At 44.6% G+C, this 21,638-nt stretch overlaps 1 protein-coding gene and 1 pseudogene across 16 annotated transcripts in view; one reads left to right on the forward strand and one right to left on the reverse strand.

Annotated features, from left to right (window-relative positions):
* The window catches only part of NLRC5 (NLR family CARD domain containing 5), a 93,133-nt gene that overhangs the window by 7,026 nt on the left and 64,469 nt on the right, over positions 1–21,638 (forward strand). For all 16 annotated transcript variants that reach the window (XR_013411763.1, XR_013411765.1, XR_013411764.1 and 13 more), the window contains exon 2: positions 21,439–21,557. The gene's annotated coding sequence lies outside the window, so the exon portion shown is untranslated. The remainder of the gene's footprint in view (positions 1–21,438; positions 21,558–21,638) is intronic.
* LOC100427747 (cilia- and flagella-associated protein 69 pseudogene) lies at positions 17,418–18,523 on the reverse strand (annotated as a pseudogene).

A 21,638-nucleotide genomic window follows, 5' to 3' on the forward strand; every position in this document is an offset into this window, starting at 1 on the left:
CAATCGATCCTCCTGCCTCAGCCTCCCAAATAGATGGGACTACAGGTGTGCACCACCACACCTGGCTAATTGTTTTTGGTTTTTATTTTTGATAGAGATGAGATCTCATTATGTTTCCCAGGCTGATCTCAGAATCCTGAGCTCAAGCAATTTTCCTGCCTTAGCCTCCCAAAGTGCTGGGGTTATAGGTGTGAGCCACCATGCCCCACCCTTGGGTTTCTTTTCGATGTTACCTTCCGTTCGTGGCAAGTGGTACTTCAAAAAATAAAGTTAAAAGTGACATGGTTTCTAGAAAAACTTTAAGGAAATGGTGTTCTGGCTTTCAGATAAGGCAAAAAAAAATATCTTCAAACATGAAAAAAGAGTTTTGGAAATTATACACATACCCCTAGAGGGTGAGATTGTGGGGGAAATTTCATAATGTATATTTCCACAATGTTTAGGACTTTCCAAATGAGTACAGGTTATGTTTGTAAACAGGAAAAATAATAAAGACATGTTAAAATGATAAATTAGCTTTAAAAGATGACCATTTGTTGAAGGCAGTATTATATTTCGATTAGGAAATGGCCTCTGGAATCAGCATAGATTTTATTGTTTTATTTTTATTTTTATTTTTCGAGACAGTGTCTCACTCTATTGCCCACAATGGAGTGCAGTAGTGTGATCACAGCTCACTGCAACCTCAACTTGCTGGGCTCAGGTGATCCTTCTGCCTCAACCTCTCAAGTAGTTGGGACTATAGGTGCACACCACTACGCCAGGCTAATTTTTTTGTATTTTTTGTAAAGACAGGTTTTCACCATGTTGTCCTGGCTGGTCTCGAACACCCAGGTTCAAGTGATCTGCCTGCCTCGGCCTCCCAAAGTGTTGGAATTACAGGTGTGAGCCACTGCGCCCGGCCAGCATAGATTTTAAATCCACATTTTGTTGCTTGACTTCTTGGAGCCTGTTTCTTCATCTATGAAATTCAGGAAATGTGCCTGGAAATGTTGCTTGAGATTCTAATGAGGACGTACAGGTGGAATACTGCAGCCTGATACCCAGCCTATGCCGGGAACTCAGTACATAAGAGCCAATGAGCATTAGCTGTGGACTGGACATGTCCCCTCCTTGTGCTGTAGTATTAATGTCTGCAACCCTCATAGTGATCCTGTGAAGTAAATGTAAAATCATCACCCAGATGAGGAAAACAGTGCCACAGAGAGATTAAGAAAACTGTCCAAGGTTGCACAGCTCTCAAATGTTGAAATAAGGATTTAAACCCAGCCCTCCTGACCCCAGAAGCTTTTTTTTTTCCCAAAATTATTTTATTTTATTTTATTTCGAGATGGGGGTCTTTCTCAGTCACCCAGGCTGGAGTGCATTCTCATGATCATGGCTTACTGCAGCCTCAACCTCCCAGGCTCAAGTGATCCTCCTACCTCTGTCCCCCAACCCACAGTTGCTTGGGGGCACAGGTACACAGTACCATGCCCGGCTAATTTTTGTACTTTTTGTAGAGACGGGGTTTTGCCATGTTGCCCAGGCTGGTCTCAAACTCCTGGGCTCAAGCGATCCTCCTGCCTCAGCCTCCCAAAGTGCTGGAATCACAGGCATGAGCCACTATGCCCAGCATTAGAGGCTCTTTTAACAGTTCCACAATTCCCTGTGAGATGGGCTGCGTAGAAACCATTACTCCTGCTTGACATACATATAAACCATGGCCCGAAGTGAGCAGGGATTTGTCTGGATATCACCCTCTAAGTCATTTGGGGCGGTGAGACCCCAAACCAAGGCTCCAGCCCTCCAGCCCCGCCAATCTTTCTTCTGCGCCTGTGTTACGGGTTTGGCAATGTCTGCCAGGATGGGAGGGAGCAGTTCAGATGATCCAGTCTGGAGGCAAAATTCTTCTAAATTCAAAGGGCCCAGCCTAGGGTCACTGATGTCTTTTTTTTTTTAACTTTTAAAAAATGTATTCATTTTAAACCACACAAGTAAGACATGACTCAGTCTTCCTTGCAGAAAGTTAAGCTTTTTATACATAAGGCTGAAATCTATTTTACTCACTGCTTCCAGCCCCATGCCTGTCCCCTCTCCTGCAGTAACCCCTATTTGACATGTTTCCAGAGCTTTATCTAAACCTTCACATAATAAAAATAATTCTTATATAGGGCTTACTAACTTCCAAGCACTGATTTTAGGACTTTACATAGTTAAACCCCACAGGAACTCTGTGAGGTAGGTGCTGCTCTTATCCCCATTTTACAGATGAGAACACTGAGGCCCAGAGAGGCTACGTAACTTGCCTGGTGTCACCCAGCCTGCAATTGGTGGAAAGGTCAGTACCAAATCTAGGCAGCCTTGCTCCAAAATTCATGCTCTTAGCCTCTAAGTTATAAAACATGCTATTATCCACCTGTGGGAAGAAACGGTATTGCTGTTTGTTGATGTGTGTTTTGGGACAAGTGATATCATTTTGTGCATATCATTATACAATGTGTCTTGTTTATTCCATGATACATCTTGAGGATACAGCCCTGTCAACAAAAAAATGAGTCCCTTTCATGCACGTAATCCCACGGCGTGGTTACACCAAACTTTATTGTGGCTGTCTAGGGTGTTTAAAGACCGCTGCTGGAATTTCTTTATCCAGGACTCTGTGTCTTAGCCCATTGGGGCTACTGTAACAAAGCGCCAGAGACTGGCTGGTTTCTAAACAATAGAAATGTATTTCTCACAGTTCTGGAGACTAAAGTCCAAGATCAGGGCGCCAGAATGGTCGGGTTCTGGCGAGAGCCCTCTTTCGGGTTGCAGATGGCGGACTTTTCTTTGTATACTCACATGCTGCAAAGGGGGCTGGAGCATTCTCTGGGGACTCTTATAAGGACATCAAACCCATTCACTATGGCTCCACCCTCATGACCTAATTACTTCCCCAAGACCCCAGCTCCTAATACCCTCATATTAGGGGTTAGAATTTCAACGTGTGAATTTCGGGGGAGCACAGATATTCAGTCCATCACATTGTGTATTCTGGGCCTCATGGCTGTCCACTTTGCTTTCTGCTGAGAAGTTTAGTGGTAAGGTCAAAGGGTGGAAGCGCAGTAAGATTTAGAAGTCATTGCTGATTTGCCCTGCAAGATGGGCAAACCACTTCCCGGGCTGCAGCTCTGAACCCTGCATCCAGGCCTTCTCTCCTTTATGTCTCGAGCTTACTTTGTCCCCTGCCTTAGTTACCAAACCAAAGCAAGATTCCTCTGGGACATTCCTGCCAGGCCCCATGGCAAGGTTGGAGCTGAGAAGGGGATTTCTAAACCTCGGTTTTATTTTCACTTTGGCCGTGCCAAGCCCTGGCAGAGCCACAGAGTTGGGGCACGAGGTACCAAGAAATAGCTCTGAATCTGAGGCAGGTGCTCTGCTCCAGGAAGGGGATAGAGCTGAGTTTTGGTTATGGGGAGACATCCTCAAGGTCTCCATCTAAATATGGTCAACTTGGTGGCCTTCCTGTCCCCAGTGCTTTTGGGGCTCTCAGAGGACAAGAATCACTCAGCTCTGGTTTGCTGGAGAAGCAGGGCGCCAGGTGGAGGTAGCGAGGAGCCTGTCTCTCCCCGCTGGGAGTGGAGAGCTGGGTGTCACAGCCTCGAACAGTCGTTGCCAGACGTTGGCACATGGGAAAACCCCCCAGGAGCTTCCCAAGGTGCCAGTGCCTGCGTTCTACCGCCTGGGATGGTGCTGTGATGGGTCTGGAGTGTGGCCCATTGGGATTTTTAAAAGGCCCTCCTCCTAGGTGATACCGATGTGCAGACAAGCATGGGAACCACTGACCTGGAAGCCCCAGAGAGAGGCCTCTGGGGCCCCGGACATGCAGGCGGAAGCCTTCTCCTAGCAGCCTTGCCAGCCACCAACCCCTTTTCTGTGGGTGCTAGACCCAAACTGCCAGGGCTGAGCGGGAGAAGCAAGGCCACCAGCTGGCCACCTGATGTCCCAGCCAGGCTCGCGCTGGCAATAGGGCACCCCAGTCCTGAAGGAGGGTGCATCTGGAAATCTTGGGGGCTCCTTGGAGGAAAGTTCAAGCCTTTAACATAGGAAGGTGACTGGGGTGAAGGAGGCAGTTTAAAGACTAGTGATGTGGGCTAGGACCTAGATTTCTGGGTTTCCAATGACCAGAAGAAGATGGCCTTGTTGGACTGGAGACAGGGACCACCCAGGCTCAGACCTGAGGCAGGGAGTGCAAGCATGAATTTGAGCACAGGCTCAGGAACACCTCCAGGGCTGCCAGGCAGGGAGACGCTTCTTCAACTCCTGTCTCTTCGACTCCAGCTGGTGACCTAGGCAGGTCCCTTCCCCTCTGTGAGCCTCAATTTCCTCACGTGTAAAGGATTGTGACTGTGCATTTTAAGTCCTTTCGGGCCCTCTCCTTGTGATTGTGCATTTTAAGCCTTTTAGGGCCCTATCTTTGTGACGGACGACAGAGACGATGGTTTTTTTTTTTTTTTTTTTTGGAGACAGAGTCCTGCTGTGTCGCCCAGGCTGTAGTGCAGTGGCGTGATCTCTGCTCACTGCAAGTTCCGCCTCCCAGGTTCACGCCATTCTCCTGCCTCAGCCTCACTAAGTAGCTGGGACTACAGGCTCCCGCCACCACACCCGGCTAATTTTTTGTACTTTTAGTAGAGACGGGGTTTCACTGTGTTAGCCAGGATGGTCTCGATCTCCTGACCTTGTGATGCGCCCACCTGGGCCTCCCAAAGTGCTGGGATTACAGGCGTGAGCCACCGGGCCCGGCCAAGATGATTGTTTTCAAAGGCAACAGTCACCCCTGCGTCGTCGCTGACTCACAGAAATGGATATGCCCTATAAGGACATCTCTGGCCTGCCCTGCCGGCATTTGTGGGCGGGGGAGGAAATGGCCTCTAACCCTTCCTGAAGGCACTTCCCAAGGGACCCCTGAAAGGAGGGTGACGCCTCCCAGAAAGAGACCAGTGGCCCAGCCCAGCCCTGCTCTTAGTTTTGTTTCCTCTGCTTTAAATGCCAGCAAGGCCTTTCCCTCCCAGGGCCTCAGATTCCCCATCTTTACAATGGGCCCAGCATAGACCCCATCTCCAGAGCTCTTTCTGCTCTGTTGCCCTGTGCGTCCAGGCTCAGGTGATCTCTGAAGCCCTGACATCCTCAGCCATTCCCCGGGGGGAAGGCAGAGGCGCTACGTTCTCTCTGTTCCCCTGGTAGGGCTTAGTGTAGGATTCAGGGAGGATTGGAGGGCCTCTGTGGCCTCAGGTCCTCCCCAGGGTCCCCAGGCCCTGATCTGTCCACCTGGACCTAAAGAACCAACAACAGCAGCACTTTCTGTTTCTTTAAGGTATTTCTGTCCAAATGTCTGTAGACATGACTGGGGTGCCTGGCTATTACCCCACAAACTGCATGCTTTCTGATCTGCACAGATGAGAAAACTGAGGTCCTGTTTCTCCTCCACCCCAAGGCCTAATGGGGCCTCCTCCTTAATCTACTCTTTGAGAGGCAGGAACAGGATGGAAAGCAAAGGAACCGCAGCCGGAAGTCTGTGGCTCCACTCCTGTCCTCTCTGCATCCCTCACTTCTTCCCTCACACCAGGAGCCAGGGGCTGGAGAGACCGAAGAAGCGACAGCAATGACAGCCACACTAGTGGTAATCAGAGCTTGGGTGGATTGAAGCTTTTTTTTAAATTTTTCATTTTTAATTTTTGTGGGTACATAGTAGGTGTATATGTTTATGGGTTACCTGAGATATTTTGATACAGGCGTGCAATGTGTAATCACATCAGGGTAAATGAGGTTTCCATCACCTTGAGCATTTATCCCTTGTGTTGCAAACAATTCCATTATACTTTTTGTTATTTTTAAACGTACAGTTAAATTATTACTGACTATAGTTACCTTCTTGTGCTATCAAGTACTAGGTTTTATTCATTCTAACTATTTTTTGTACCCACTAACTATCCCCACTTCCCCCACCCCAGCCTCCTGCTACACTTCCCATCCTCTGGTAACCGTCCTTCTACTCTCTACCACCATGACTTAAATTGTTTTGATTTTTAGATACCACAAATAAGTGAGAACAAGTGACGTGTGTCTTTCTGTACCTGGCTTATTTCACTTAACATAATGACCTCCAGTACCATCCATGTCCTTGCAAATGATGGGATCTCATTCTTTTTGATGGCTGAATAGTACTCCATTTTATATGTGTGCCACATTTTCTTTCATTCTATTTTTTTTTTTTTTTTTTTGAGATGGACTCTTGCTCTGTCACCCAGGCTGGAGTGCAGTGGCACGATCTTGGCTTACTGCAACTTCCGCCTCCCGGGTTCAAGCAATTCTCCTGCCTCAGCCTCCCGAGTAGCTGGGATTACAGGCATGCCCCACCATGCCCTGTTAATTTTTGTACTTTTAGTAAAGGAGGGGTTTTGCCATGTTAGCCAGGCTGGTCTCCAATGCTTGACCTCAGGTGATCCACCTGCCTCAGCCTCCCGCAGTGCTGGAATTACAGGTGTGAGCTGCTGCGCCCAGCTGCCACATTTTCTTTGTTCATTCATCTGTTGATAGACACTTAGGTTAATTCCAAATCTTGCCTATTGTAAACAGTGCTGTCATAAACATAGGAGTGCAGATATCTCTTTGAGATACTGATTCCTTTCTTTTGGGTATATACCTAGCACTGGGACTGCTGGATCATATGGCAACTCTATTTTTAGTTTAGTTTTTTTTTTTTTTTTTTTTTTGAGACAGAGTCTCGCTCTGTTGCCCAGGCTGGAGTGCAGTGGCATGATCTCAGTTCACTGCAACTCCCGGGTTCACTGCCTCCCGGGTTCAAGCGATTCTCCTGCCTCAACCTCCCGAGTAGCTGGGACTACAGGTGCTCACCACACCTGGCTAATTTTTGTATTTTTTGTAGAGACAGGGTTTCACCATATTGGCCAGGATGGTCTCAATCTCTTGACCTCGTGATCCACCCACCTCGGCCTCCCAGAGTGCTAGGATTACAGGCGTGAGCCACCGTACCCGGCCCTATTTTTAGTTTTCTGAGAAACCTCCGAACTGTCCCGTAGTGGCAGTACTAATTTACATTCCCACCAGTGTGTGTGGCTCCCTTTTCTCCACATAGATTGAGGTTTTGTTGTTGTTGTTTGTTTGTCTGTTTGGAGATGAAGTCTCGCTCTGTTGCCTGGACTGTAGTGCAGTGGCGTGATCTCGGCTCACTGCTGCCTCCATCTCTCGGGTTCAAGCTATTCTCCCACCTCACCTGGGATTACAGGTGCCCGCCACTATGCCTGGCTAATTTTTTTTTTATTTTTAGTAGAGACGAGGTTTCGTCACATTGGCCAGGCTGGTCTCAAACTCCTGACCTCAGGTGATCTGCCTGCCTCAGCCTTCCAAAGTGCTGGGATTACAGGCATGAGCCACTGTGCCCAGCCTGGATTGAGTTTGTATCATGTGCCAGGTTCCATGTCAGGGATTCCACATGGCCCATCCCACAACCACCTTGCCAGGTGGGCATTATGATGACCCCCCCGTAGCAGACACTGTCAGAGCTCCCCCAACCCCATCTCTGCCCGGATGCTCCCCATTCACTGTGGGTGACACCTGCATCCTTCTCCCGGGGTGGCCTTTGCCTGGTGGGCATTGCCTTGCTCAGAGGTGCCTAGGCAGTCATGCCTCCCTCCCCGGCCCACTGGGCCTGCAGTGACATGAGGTGTGGCCACCCAGACCTCTTGCACTTGTGCAGGACGGACCTCTTCTATCATCACGCTCCAGTTCTCCCATGTGGCAGGCTGAAGCGAGACTTCTGAAACCATATCTTTGCTTAGATGCCTCTGCTATGCTATCTTTCTTCCACCACCCCCTCAATAAACAACCTCCACAGGAATCCCCTTGGGCTCTGCTTCTAGGGACCTGACCTAGAAGATCCTCATTTTACAGATGAGGACACTGAGGTACGAAGAGGCTGCATAACCTACCAGCATCACACAGCTTTGGTGTGGAGTAGGGACTCAAATCCAGGGCCCTGGTACAGAGGCATTTGCCCTCACCAAGATTCAGGCCCTGAGAGAAGCTGACGGGCCTAGAGAACGGCAAGACTTGAGATAGCAGAGGAAGGAGACAGGGTAAGGAACGGAGCCTCATGCTAAAGTCTGGTCTGGAAGGAGAAGTCTGCAAGGTGGGAAAAAGAGGAAGTGGACGTGAGGTAGGGAAGCAGGATGTGCAAGGCAGGGAGTTGTGAAAGAGAATGCCGGCGGGTGGTGATCAGCATCTCATGGGTAGCTCAGCAGGTGCACGAGAGGCCCAGGAGGGCCGGGGACTGAATGGTGAAGGGGCATTTGTTTATTTATCCTTTGTTTTTGTTTTTTGTTGTTTAAATTGAGACCGACTCTCACAATGTTGCCCAGGCTAACATTGGCAACTGATGTCTGCTTACTCCTGGCCTCAAACGATCCTCCTGCCTCTGCCTCCAAAAGTGTTGGGATTACAGGCGTGAGCCAATGTTTATTCATCCTGAGCCTTCCCTGGACCCCTGATAGGTAGCTGCTTTGTGGTGGTCACAGCACCATGGTGTGACTTTATCCTGGAGGCAGTGGGAAGCTGATAGCAGGTTCAGACAGGCATGAGGCCAGACCAGAGCTGAGTTTTAAAGATAACTCCAGCCAGAGGCATGCGTGCATGTGTACATGTGGGTACATGTATGTGTGTGCACGTGCATGTGTGTATGAGTGTGGACTAGAGATGGGACAGCTTTCTGAGCAAAGGGAACAGCCAAGGCAAAGGCCTGGGGGCTGCAGGGAGAGAACAGGGTTTGATCTCTCCAGTCCCTCCTCTAAACTCTGTGTCAGTAGCATTTTCAGGATAGCAGGAAGGATTCCCAAAGAGCACAGCAGTGAGGGCAGTGGGAGGGAGGCGTCTGCTGGGACACTGAAACCAGGGTGGGGCAAACTCCCTTCGCAGCTCCTCAGACTCAGAGCCCCCATAAAGCTTCCAGGTGCACCCCAGCCCTTTTCCCTCTCTCTGGACTGGGATGGCATGATCCCAGGACTGTGACTCCATGTAATCTGAATTCCCTTTACTGACTGTGTAACCCTGGCCATTTTCCCCCCACCTTTCTCTCAGCGGCCCATTTGATTAGTCTGCCTCAGGGGTGCACTGGGGATTCTTAGAGGTAACACTTTGAACTGAAAGCCAGGGGTCCTGGTGCCAAAATGCAAATGTGAGAACTTGAAAGTTTGTCGGGTTTTATTTCCTCTGTTCTGTTTGCAGCAGCTCCTCTTTCTTGTTTTCTATAGAACAGTAAAAAACTTTATGCATTTGAATATCGTGAACCTCATAATTAATATACAATATAAAAACTACTAGCTATGCATGGATAAATCAATTGAAGCACAGTGGCTGAGCGTGTCTTTCTCATTCTTTGATGGCTACCTCAAATCAAATCAATATGAACTTGGGGTCAGGCACAGGGGCTCACGCCTGTACTTTGGGAGATCCTCAAGGAGGATCACTTGAGTTCAGGAGTTTGAGACTAGCTTGGGCAACATAGCGGGACCTTGTCTTAATATTTAAAAAAGAAAGAAATAAATAAAAAAGTGAACTTGGGAGGTATGAATGACAACTCGTATAGCTGAAGTAATAAATATATTCAACTTTTAAAACTTAATTTTGATTAGATAACACATGCATACGGTATAACATTCTAGGCCAGGTGCAGTGGCTCATATCTGTAATCCCAGCACTTTGGGAGGCTAAGGTGGGCAGATTGTTTGAGCCCAGGAGTTGAAGTCTAGCTTGGGCAACATGGTGAACCCCCGTCTCTGCAAAAAAACACGAAAAAATTAGCTAGATGTGGTGGTGTGCACTTATACCAGCTACTCAGGAAGCTGAGGTGGGGGAACCATATGAGCCCAGGAGGTGGAGACTGCAGTGAGCCATGACCACACCAAATGCACTCCAGCCTGGGTGACAGAGCAAGACCCTTTCTCAAAAAAATAAAAAATAAAAAATAAAAATTCCTTTCACTGGGGACAATTACCATTATGAATTTCTTCCAGAAATATTCCATGTATTGTATACACTTTTTTTTTTTTTTTTTTGAGACAGAGTCTCGCTCTGTCACCCAGGCTGAGGTGCAGGGACGCAGTCTTGGCTCCCTGCAGCCTGGACACCCCCCCAGACTCAAGCAATCCTCCCACCTCAACCTTCTGTGGGTAGCTTGGACAACATGCGTGCACCACCACTCCTGGCTAATTTTTGTATTTTTTGTCAAGACAGGGTTTTGCCATGTTACCCAGGCTGGTCTCAAACTCTCAACCTCAAGTGATCTACCCGCCTCTGCCCCTCAAAGTGCTGGGATTACAGTCGTGACCCACCACTTTTATTTTTTCTTTACACAAAGGAAGCATATTCTACACCCTGTTTTGCCCCAGCTCTCTTTTAAAAAACAATATATCGTGGATACAATTCCATATCATTCCATATAGTTTGTCCTCTTTTCTTTTCTTTTTTCTTTTCTTTTCTTTCTTTCTTTTGAGACAGGGTCTCACTCTGTCGCCCAGGCTGGGGTGCAGTGGCACTATCTCAGCTTACCTCAACCTCCCGGGCTCAAGTGATCCTCCCACCTCAGCCTCCTGAGTGGCTGGATGCTGCCTCTTTCTTTTTGATGGCTGCGAAGAATTCCATTGTACAGATGTGCCATAATTTAATCATAATGTGTCCCCTTTGATCGTTTAGGTTTTTCCAATTTTTGCTATTATAAGCAAGGCCACGTTAAATATCGCTGGGCATATTATTGTGCATATAATGAAGACATCTGTAGGTTAAATGCCTGTGTATGAAATTGCTCAGTGTGATTATATGGCATTTACCACTTTGGTAGATAAAGGTTGTGTCCTGTTACATTTCCACGGATGAATTTCTTCCAGAAATATTCACGTATTTGTATACACATTTTTTGAGACATGGTCTCAAAACTGTTGACACATTATTATTATTATTATTATTATTATTATTATTATTTCACATTATTTAGGGAAGTTTCATTTTTTTCTGAGCTACCACTGATAATTTCTTATTTACTCATCATCTTGTATTTCTCTTCCTTACACATTAGGGAAATGTCTATTCTAGTTTTTAATGTAAATGTTCTTGTGGCTTTTTTAGAAAAAATCAAAATATGCACATTAAAAAATTTGAATGGTTCAAAGGGTCCTAAAAAGGGTCCACAGTGGAAAAGGCTCTCCTTTCCCAGCATCCCCAGACCCCTCCTCAGACACAAGCCTGTCGTCAGTTTCCTGTGTAGCTTCCCAGAATTGGTCTCTATGTATGCAAATACACACACATTTAAAATACACACATGCCAGGTCCACGTGGAATGATGCAGTGCGTCAAAGTGCCCGTTCATTCACAACCTTGCCAACTCAGTAATATCCTTGCAAATCTAATAGTTAGAAAATGGTGTATCTTTTTTAGTTCTAAAGTATTATATTTGTTCTATTTTCTGTGAGCTTGAGCATCTTTTCATATATTTAAAAGTCATTGGGTCCAGGGGTGGTGGCTCATGCCTGTAACCCCAGCACTTTGGGAGGCCAAGGCAGGTGGATCACCTGAGTTCAGAAGTTCGAGACCAGCCTGGTCAACATGGTGAAACCCACTCTTATTAAAAAAAAACAACAACAAAAACCATTAGCCAGGCATGGTGGTTCATGCCTGTAATCCCAGCTACTTGGGAGGCTGAGGCAGGAGAATCACTTGAACTGGGGAGGTGGAAGTTGCAGTGAGCCGAGATTGTGCCACTGCACTCCAGCCTGGGCAACAGAGTGAGACTCTGTCTCAAAAAAATTTGTTTAAATGTCATTGGTATTTCCCTTTTTTGTAAACCTTTTATGTTCTTTGCCTACTTTTCTATGAGGTCACTGGCTTTTTCAGTATTGATTTTTAGTAACTCTCGATTTATTAAAACATTTATACATTTATAGCTTTGTTTATGATATATACATTTATAACCTTGTCTGTGATGCAGATATTTTTCCAATTGGTCATCTGGCTTTTGACTTTATCTGTGGTATTCTTTGACAATACAAAAATTTTAATTTATATCTGATCAGTTTCATCCAGTTTTTTCTTTTTTCATGATTTCTGAGTTTTGCATCATGCTTAGCAAGACTCTCTCTACTCTGAAATTATTTTCTGTAAAATACTTTTTTCAGTCAGTCATAGTGGTTCACACCTGTAATCCCAGAACTTTGGGAGGTAGAGGTGGAAGGATTACTTGACTCTAGGGGTTCAAGGCCAATCTGGGCAACAGAGCAAGACCTTGCCTCTATTTTTTTAAAGAGAAATTTTTTTTAATTAAAAAAAGAATACTTTTTTCCATGTTTTGTTTGAGCACTTAAATTTTCTTAACTTTTTTGTCGTGAAACATAACACATAGAAAAATGTCATGTAAGTATACAACTTCGTGAACTGTTATAAATTGAACATACAGCCTTCTGGTACTTTCACGGTTTAACTTCTTACATTTAAATTTTTGTTTCATCTAGACATTATGTTGATATAATTGTGAAATAGAAATCCATTTTTATTGTAAAAGAACACTTTTTAAATGTTCATGAAATGTTTTACAATTTATTATATACCAAGCAAAAAAGAAAATCTCAACATATTCCTCAAAGTAGAAATTGCACAGGACTTATTCTTTGTACAGCGTAATACAACAAAAACTAATGATAAAGCCATAAAAACAACTCTTTATTAAATTACTCCATTCCAAATTATAATTTCAATCTACTTAGCACATAAATGTTTGATATACATTTATCGAAATTGACCAAAAGTGTTTTATTATTTTTTAAAAGGTAAAGGCTAGCAATGGCTTAAGCAATACAGTTTATAATTTTAAAGAATAACAAACAGCCTCACTAAATCAGGGGAAAGAAATAAAAAGATAAAAGCAAAAATTACAGAACTAGAAAAGGGACTATTCCAGCAAAACTGATAAATGTTTTCAAACATAAGAGTTACCAACTGCTGGCAAATCTAAAAAGAAGAAAAAGACAAAAAGTAAACTAAATTAAATGTGAAGCCTTGAGGAGATTTAAAATTATAAGAAAATAGGCTGGGCGCGGTGGCTCACGCCTGTAATCCCAGCACTTTGGGAGGCCGAGGTGGGCGGATCATGAGGTCAGGAGCTTGAGACCAGCCTGGCCAACATGGTGAAACCCCGTCTCTACTACAAGTACAAAAATTAGTTGGCTGTGGTGGCATGCGCCTGTAGTCCCAGCTACTCGGGAGGCTGAGGTGGGAGAATCACTTGAACCCGGGAGGTGGAGGCTGTGGTGAGCCTAGACCATGCCATTGCACTCCAGCCTGGGTGGCAGAGTGAGATTCCATCTCAAAAAACAGGCCGGACGCGGTGGCTCACGCCTGTAATCCCAGCACTTTGAGAGGCCGAGGCGGGCGGATCACGAGGTCAGGAGATCGAGACCATCCTGGCTGACACGGTGAAACCCCATCTCTACTAAAAATACAAAATATTAGCTGGGCGTGGTGGCAGGCACCTGTGGTCCCAGCTACTCACCACTGCACTCCAGCCTGGGCAATAGAGCGAGACTCTGTCTTAAAAAAAAAAAAAAAAAAAAAAAAAAAAAAAAAAAAAACACACACACACACACACACACAAAACCAAGAAAATATTATATACAACTGTGAGCTATACTATGTTTGACCATCTTGACAAAATGAGCAACTTTCTCAAAACTATAAATTGCCAAATGTTCATTAAAAAAAAAAAGCCAACAATAACCAACCCACACAATGAGGATAAATTTAAAGTGATCAAGTTTGATTTTTTTTTTTTTTTTTTTTTTTTTGAGACGGAGTCTCGCTCTGTCGCCCAGGCTGGAGTGCAGTGGCCGGATCTCAGCTCACTGCAAGCTCCGCCTCCCGGGTTCACGCCATTCTCCGGCCTCAGCCTCCCGAGTAGCTGGGACTACAGGCGCCCGCCACCTCGCCCGGCTAGTTTTTTTTGTGTGTGTTTCTTAATAGAGACGGGGTTTCACCGTGTTAGCCAGGATGGTTTCGATCTCCTGACCTCGTGATCCGCCCGTCTCGGCCTCCCAAAGTGCTGGGATTACAGGCTTGAGCCATCGCGCCCGGCCAAGTTTGATTTTTTTAAAAAAACTGTTCAAACATCTTGGTAGTGCTGGGCAGGAAGTTGGCTTTCATTCTGGGAGGGATGAGAAGGCTCTGAGGGGCATGGGACCTGATGTCACAGGACCTGATGCAGGCTGTGTCTTAACAGCTGACTCCTGCGCGGAGAAGGTTACTGGGGGACGGGTGGACGAAGACCAGGGAGGAGGCAGGTGCAGGACTCCCCGTGAGAAATGATGGTGTCCAGGCTAGGCCAGAGCAGTAGAGGAAGCAAGATTCTGGAATGCACTTGGAAAATGAAGCCATCTTTGGGCTTGAGCTCAAGGAAGCATGAAGCTGCCCCTAACTGACGTGGGGAAGGTGATCTGGGGAGCAGCTTGGGAAGAGAGATCAGGAGCTCAGTTTCGGACTTGGAAGTTTTGAAACGCACATGAGGCATCCAGGTGGAGTTGGGAGAACTAAATCATGCCGAAAGGTACTCACGTGGCAAGTAGCAAATATTCGCTATATTGTCTGTTCAACTTTGTCAACTGCTTTTCCAGTAGAAATGTAGTGTCCTTATCACACATGCATAAATGTTAAACTCAAAAGTAAAATGAAATATTTTCTCAGTAGATATGAATTACTTTTGAATTTTTTTTTTTTGACATGGGGTCTCACTCTGTTGCTCAGGCTGGACTGGAGTGGCAAGATCATAGCTCACTGCAGCCTCAAACTCCTGGGCTCAAGCAATCCTCTGCCACAGCCTCCCGATTAGCTGGGACTACAGGCACACACCACCACGCCCAGCCAATCTTTTATTTTTTGTAGAGACTGAGTTGCGCAATGTAGCCCAAGCTGGTCTCCAACTCCTGAGCTCAAGCTATCCTCCCACCTCGGCCTCCCAAAGTGTTGGGATTACAGGCGTGAGCCACCACACCTGGCTGCTTTTTAGTGCAGATATTTTTCCCTACCTATTGCCTTCCTATTTCTCTTTTATTTCACATTATTTAGGGAAGTTTCATTTTTTGTGAGCTATCACTGATAATTTCTTATTAACTCATCATCTTGTATTTCTCTTCCTTACACATTGGGGAAATGTCTATTCTAGTTTTTAATGTAAATGTTCTTGAGGCTTTTTTTTTTAGAAAAAATCAAAATATGCACATTAAAAAGTTTGAATGGTTCAAAGGGTCCTAAAAAGGGTCCACAATGGAAAAGGCTCTCCTTTCCCAGCATCCCCAGGGCCCTCCTCAGACACAAGCCTGTCGTCAGTTTCCTGTGTAGCTTCCCAGAGTTGGTTTCTATGTATGCAAATACACACACATTTAAAATATACACATGCCACAGCTTTTTAAAATTTGAATTTATGGGCCGTGTGCAGTGGCTCACTCCTGTAACCCCAATACTTTGGGAGGCCGAGGCTGGTGGATCACCTGAGGTCAGGAGTTTGAGACCAGCCTGACCAATATGGTAAAACCCCATCTCTACTAAAAATACAAAAATTAGCCAGGTGTGGTGGTGGGTGCCTGTAATCCCAGCTTCTCAGGAGGCTGAGACAGGAGAATCACTTGAACCCAAGAGGCAGAGGTTGCAGTGAGCTGAGATCATGCCACTGCACTCCAGCCTGGGCAACAGATAGAGACTCCATCTCAAAAAAAAAAAAAAAAATGAATTTAGACCCAGGTGAGCGGAGGCTCACGCCTGTAATCCCAGCACTTATGGAGGCCGATGAGGAGAGAATCACTTCACTTCAGTCCAGGAGTTCAAGACCAGCCTGGGCAACTCAGGGAAACCCTGTCTCTACAAAAAAATAAAAATTAGCCTGGCATGGTGGAGTATGCCTGTTGTCTCAGCTACTCAGGAGGGTGAGGCAGGAGGATCACTTGAACTCAGGGGTAGCAGGCTGCATGAGCTATGATTGCACCACACACTCCAGCCTGGGTGACAGAGCAAGACCCTGTGTCAAAAAAAAAAAAAAAAAAAAAGAAAGAAAAGAAAATTAGATTACCGTCATAGGTGGTACAAAACACTTCCCAGTTTATTGCTTTCGTTTCGTTTGTTGCCATTTTTACTATACAGAAAAAAAAATGGCAATAAAGAATACGTTATTATGTTAATTTATAATGCATTATTTTTAATGACTTTATTGAGGTGTAATTTACATACCATAAAATCCATCCATTTTAAGTGTACAATTCAGTGATTTCTAGTAAATTTACTGAGTTATGCGACCATCACCACAATCTGGTTTTGGGACATTTTCATTACTGCCATAATAGTCCTCATACCCATTTAGAATTATTCCTATTTCTGCCCCCGGCCCAGGCAACCACTAATCTACTTGCTGTTTCAATAAATTTGCCTTTTCTGAACGTTTTACGTAAATAGAATCATACAATATGTGATCTTTAGTGATCTTTTTCCACATGGCATAAACTTTGTTCCTTTTTATTGTTGAATAATGTTCTATTGTATAGCTATATCATAGTTTGTTTCTCCATTCGTGAGCTTTTGGGTGTTTGGGTTGATTTCACTTTTTGACTGTTATGGATAATGCTGGTATGAACATTCATATACAAGTTTTTGTGTAGATGTATATTTTCATTTCTCGTGGAATAGACCCAGGCATGGAATTGCTGGATTAGATGGTAATTCTGTTGTTTTATATTCTAACGCAGGGATCCCCAATCCCTGGACCACAGACCAGTGCGGGTCCATGGCCTTTTAGGAACTGGGCCACACAGCAGGTGGTGAGTGGCCGGCAGGCGAGTATTACCGCCTGAGCTCTGCCTCCTGTCGGATCAGCGGTGCCATTAGATTCTCATAGGAGCACAAACCCAGTTGTGAAATGCGCAGGGAGGGATCTAGGTTGAGAGTTTCTAATGAGAATCTAATGATAAATGTAATGAGCTTGAATCATCCTGAATCCATCTCCCACCTCCAACCCCCATCCGTGGAAAAAATTCTCTCTCACAAAACTGGTCCCTGGGCCAAAGAGTTTCGGGACAGCTGTTCTAAGGAACTGCCAAAACTGCCAAACTGTTTTTTCAGAGTGGCTGGACCATTTCACATTCCCATCAGCAGTATATACAGTGTCCTGCTTCTCTACATCCTCATCAACATGTGTCCTTTTCATTATAGCCATTCTATGTGGGTGTGAAATGCTATGTGGCTGTGTTTTTCATTTCCATGCAGAAATTTTTAATTTAATTACTTAGTTAAAAATAATTCTTTAAATTTAAAATACTCATATTGCCATATATATTTTTTATACTACAAAGTGATACAATTTTTGTTAATTTTTCCTGCCTTGATTACTCTTTACCTGTATAGTAGGTAAATCTTTACATAAGATCACAATTATATTGAATAGTAATTTATTCAACTCAAAATCTTCATAGGATTTAGAAAATTTAAGTCCTTTACCAAAGGGTTTGACTTTTAACTTCATTAAAGTTTGCAAACAGTACCAAATCCTTGGGAAAGCCACATTCAATCATTGGCATTCCAGGATTTTGAACTATAACTGTAGAGATCACTAATATGTCATTTCTAAGCTGACAGTCATAATGACTAAAGCTTCTCATAAATAGATTTTTAAATACTTCCTTCAAAGCCAGTAAACATTCCAAGTTACTAAGCTGTTGAACAATTTCTTCTTTTGAATATTTCTCTGATAAGTTCCAAAGTGTTTCTGATGAAGGAAATAAAAGCCATCCAGAGAAATCTGGGTCATTGAGGTGAGCACAGATTCCACTGGCTGCTTGTGGTTTCATCATTACAGTACAGTTAACTTCAGAAGTCGAGAGATGCTGCAGAACTTTGAGTACCTAAAGTTTCTCAACAAGTTGATTTTCAAGCAAGGTCATTAATTGGACCATTGTTTTTGCCAGTCCTCCAACTTCAGTCATTTGAATCTTATATGATGAACTCGCTTGCTGGTAACCTGGAATACACTACTTTGGTAGTTCTGCATGATAAAAGTCAACAATAAGCTTACAATTCTGTATCCTCAATTCAGAACTTGGTATTTTCATTAAGTATCCAGAAGTGCAATTGAATTAGCAGTATCTCCAGCATAAGTTATTTCATCCGATACTTTCTTTTTCAAAAATAGCAAGCCACACTATTTTATGATGTCATATGCAGATTCCACAAAACGTGGCTGGCTTTCGATTTTTACTGCACGCAGATTCAGAATTTTAAATGTCTGTACTAGATCCCTTAAGGGAAGTTCATTCTGATAACACTGTACCAGTTTCTTGACAGATGTAAGTTGTTTTTCTTCTAAGCCATCTTTAGCAGTCTCTTCAAAAAGTTTGATGACACAATTAAGGTCCATAGGCTTCAAAACACCAGTTCCGCCTGGTGAGGGAGGCCTCGGGTAACACCATCGTGGTGGAAGGCAAAGGGGAAGTCAAGACCTTCTTCATGGTGGCAGGAAAGAGACAGCGTATTGCTATGTATTTTAACACCACTTATTCCCCCCTTTTTTCTCTCAATATCATGGATTAAATAGTGTATTTTAAATGAGTGTGAGGCTCACTTGGACTCTATTCCATCCGTTTGGCCAATTTTTTTCCATTTTTAATTCAAGGATCTTAAAGTTTGAATGATGGTCACCTTATGATGCATTTTATCATGTTTGGAAGCTTTTTTGCTATTTCCTGATCCAACAAATAGCCTTTTGATAGAATTGCCTTTATTCGTTTCTTTATATCCAATTCTAACTTAAAATTAACTTAAACTGTTTTATTATGAAATATTTAAGTCATATAAATACTGCCTCTTTTCTCTAAATGACTGCTTATATAATTTTACCAAGTTCTGTTAAAGCATCCTGTTGTACATAAAGTGGCGGTTTTTTTTATCTGCCTGTTAACTTACAGTGGGTTTTATTTTCTTTCACTTTCTGTGGTCAAAGGCAAGTTTGTCTTAGTCAGCTTGGGCTGTTAGAATGAAATACTATAGACTGGGTGGCTTAAACAACAGAAACTTGTTTCTCACAGTTCTGTAAGCTGGGAAGTCCCTGGGAAGCCAGCAGACCTGGTGTCTGGAGAGGATGCACTTCCTGGTTTGCAGACGGCACCTTCTCATTGTGTCCTCACAGGGCAGAGAGCAAAGAGAAAGAGAAAGAGCAAGCACTCTCCAGCCTCTTCCTTTTTGTTTTTGTTTTTGTTTTTGTTTTGTTTTTGTTTTCTTTTGTTTGTTTGAGCTGGAGTCTTGCTCTGTCGCCGAGGCTGGAGTGCAGTGGCATGATCTTGGCTCACTGCAACCTCTGCCTCCTGGGTTCAAGTGATTCTCCTGCCTCAGCTTCCTGAGTAGCTGGGACTACAGGTGCCTGCCACCACGCCTGACTAATTTTTATATTTTTATTAGAGATGGGGTTTCATCATGTTGGGCAGACTGGTTTTAGACTCCTGACCTCAAGTGATCTGCCTACCTTGGCCTCCCAAAGTGCTGGCATTACAGGCATGAGCCACCGTGCCCGGCCTCCAGCCTCTTCTTGTGAGGGCAGTAATCCCATCATAAGGGCTCCACCCTCTTGACCTAATCACTTGGCAAAGGCCCCACTTCCAAATATCATCACACTGGGTATTTAGGCTTCACCAGGTGAATCAGTGGGTGAGGTGGGATACAAACATTCAGTCCATGGCAAGTTTTTATCTCAATTTGCTAATGCCTCTATTTCTCCTGTTACAATGTGATAATGCTGTTTTTTAAAATATCATTTAGCTGGCTGTGGTGACCCATGCCTGCAGTCCCAGCTACTCAGGAGGCTGAGGCAGAAGGATCACATGAACCTAGGAGTTTGAATCCAGCCTGGGCAACATAGAAAGACGCTGTCTCTTAAAAAAAAAAAAAAAAAAAAAAAAAAAAGGGAAGCCGGGCGCAGTGGCTCACGCCTGTAATCCCAACACTTTGGGAGGCCGAGGCGGGTGGATCACCTAAAGTCGGGAGTTCAAGACCAGCCTGAACAATATGGAGAAACCCCGTCTCTACTAAAAATACAAAATTAGATGAGTGTGGTGTCACATGCCTGTAATCCCAGCTACTTGGGAGGCTGAGGCAGAATTGCTTGAACCAGAAGGTGGAAGTTGCGGTGAGCCGAGATCATGCCATTGCACTCCAGCCTGGGCAACAAGAACGAAACTCCGTCTCAAAAAAAAAAAAGAAAAGAAAAAGAAAGAAAGAAATGAAAAGAAGCACTTAAAGAGGCTGAGCCTGGCAGATCACTTGAGGTCAGGAGTTCAAGACCAGCCTGGCCAACATGGTGAAACCCAGTCTCTACTAAAAATCTAAGAATTAGCCAGGCATGGTGGCACACACCTGTAATCCCAGCTACTCGGGAGGCTGAGGCACGAGAATTGCTGAACCCAGGAGGTGGAGGTTGCAGTGAGCTGAGATCATGCCATTGCACTCCAGCCTAGGCAACAGAGCACGACTCCATCTCAAGAAAAAAGAAAGACAGAGAGAGAGAAATATAGCCATATCTTATTAGTCCCCTGGGACCTCTTCAAAAGATCTCTTTTTTCCTTTCTTATTTCTAATTACCATACTACATACCACCTCCATTATGTCAGAATGTGCCCTATTTACATGGATTTGTCCAAAGTCATGGAACTCCGGGTTACATTCCTCGTATTTCACAGAGACACAATCAGAGCACACGCTGACCTTCCGCCTCTCTTCCTTTCCTCCATGTAGTCTGTAGCTACCTGTTCTCTTCTTTGTTCGTAGGAAGATCTCTGTTGTGTGGTGTGGGAATTTGTGCCAGCGTGTCTGTTTACTGTGCTCTCTTTGAGCAGCTATCAATGCTTCCGGGTCTTCTCTTTAAGAAGAAAGTTAACTCTCAATTGTTTAAAAACTAACTAAAAAGGAAGAAGATTGCAAATCCTAACCTTTTTGGGGTTTTATATTGGGGGCGAAAGTTGGCATCTGCAGTAAGGATTAATTCATTATCATCTGAATAAATGACCAAAAATAACTTTGCTAACTTGCAGGGCTCATTGTGATGCCAAAGGACATTGTAAGGTGAATATCTGAATTGGAGGAGGAAGAGGGGCATCCTCTGAGCCAGGTGTGGCAGGAGGTGACATCAAGGAAAGTTAGGCTGCGTAAACCCAGGGACATAAGGAGCTGCAGTCAGGGAAGAACAAGGTCTACAGATGGAGTTGGAGGGACTGTGTCTGGATCCAGTGTTCTCAGAGGTGTCTCCGGCAGGCAGGGGCAAGGGCTGGTGCCTGGTTTACAGCATTCCTTTTGGAGTCTGGAATAGTGGGGACAACTCCCTGTCTTCTCTCCCCTTAGGGATCTGCACTATGGAAACAACCTGTCAATCCAACTCAAGGCACAAGGACATAGCCCAGACATCCATGAGACCCTCTCTGTGGGGACCTTAGAGCACCTATCATGAATGAGGAGACCAAGTAGGTGATTTTTCTCTCCCCTTCACCTCCTCTTCTCCCCTCCTATCTACTTCTTCACTCTTCTCCTACTGCCAAGACTGG

The sequence above is a fragment of the Macaca mulatta genome, chromosome 20, assembly GCF_049350105.2.
Source record: "Macaca mulatta isolate MMU2019108-1 chromosome 20, T2T-MMU8v2.0, whole genome shotgun sequence".
NCBI classification, from domain to species: Eukaryota; Metazoa; Chordata; class Mammalia; order Primates; family Cercopithecidae; genus Macaca; species Macaca mulatta.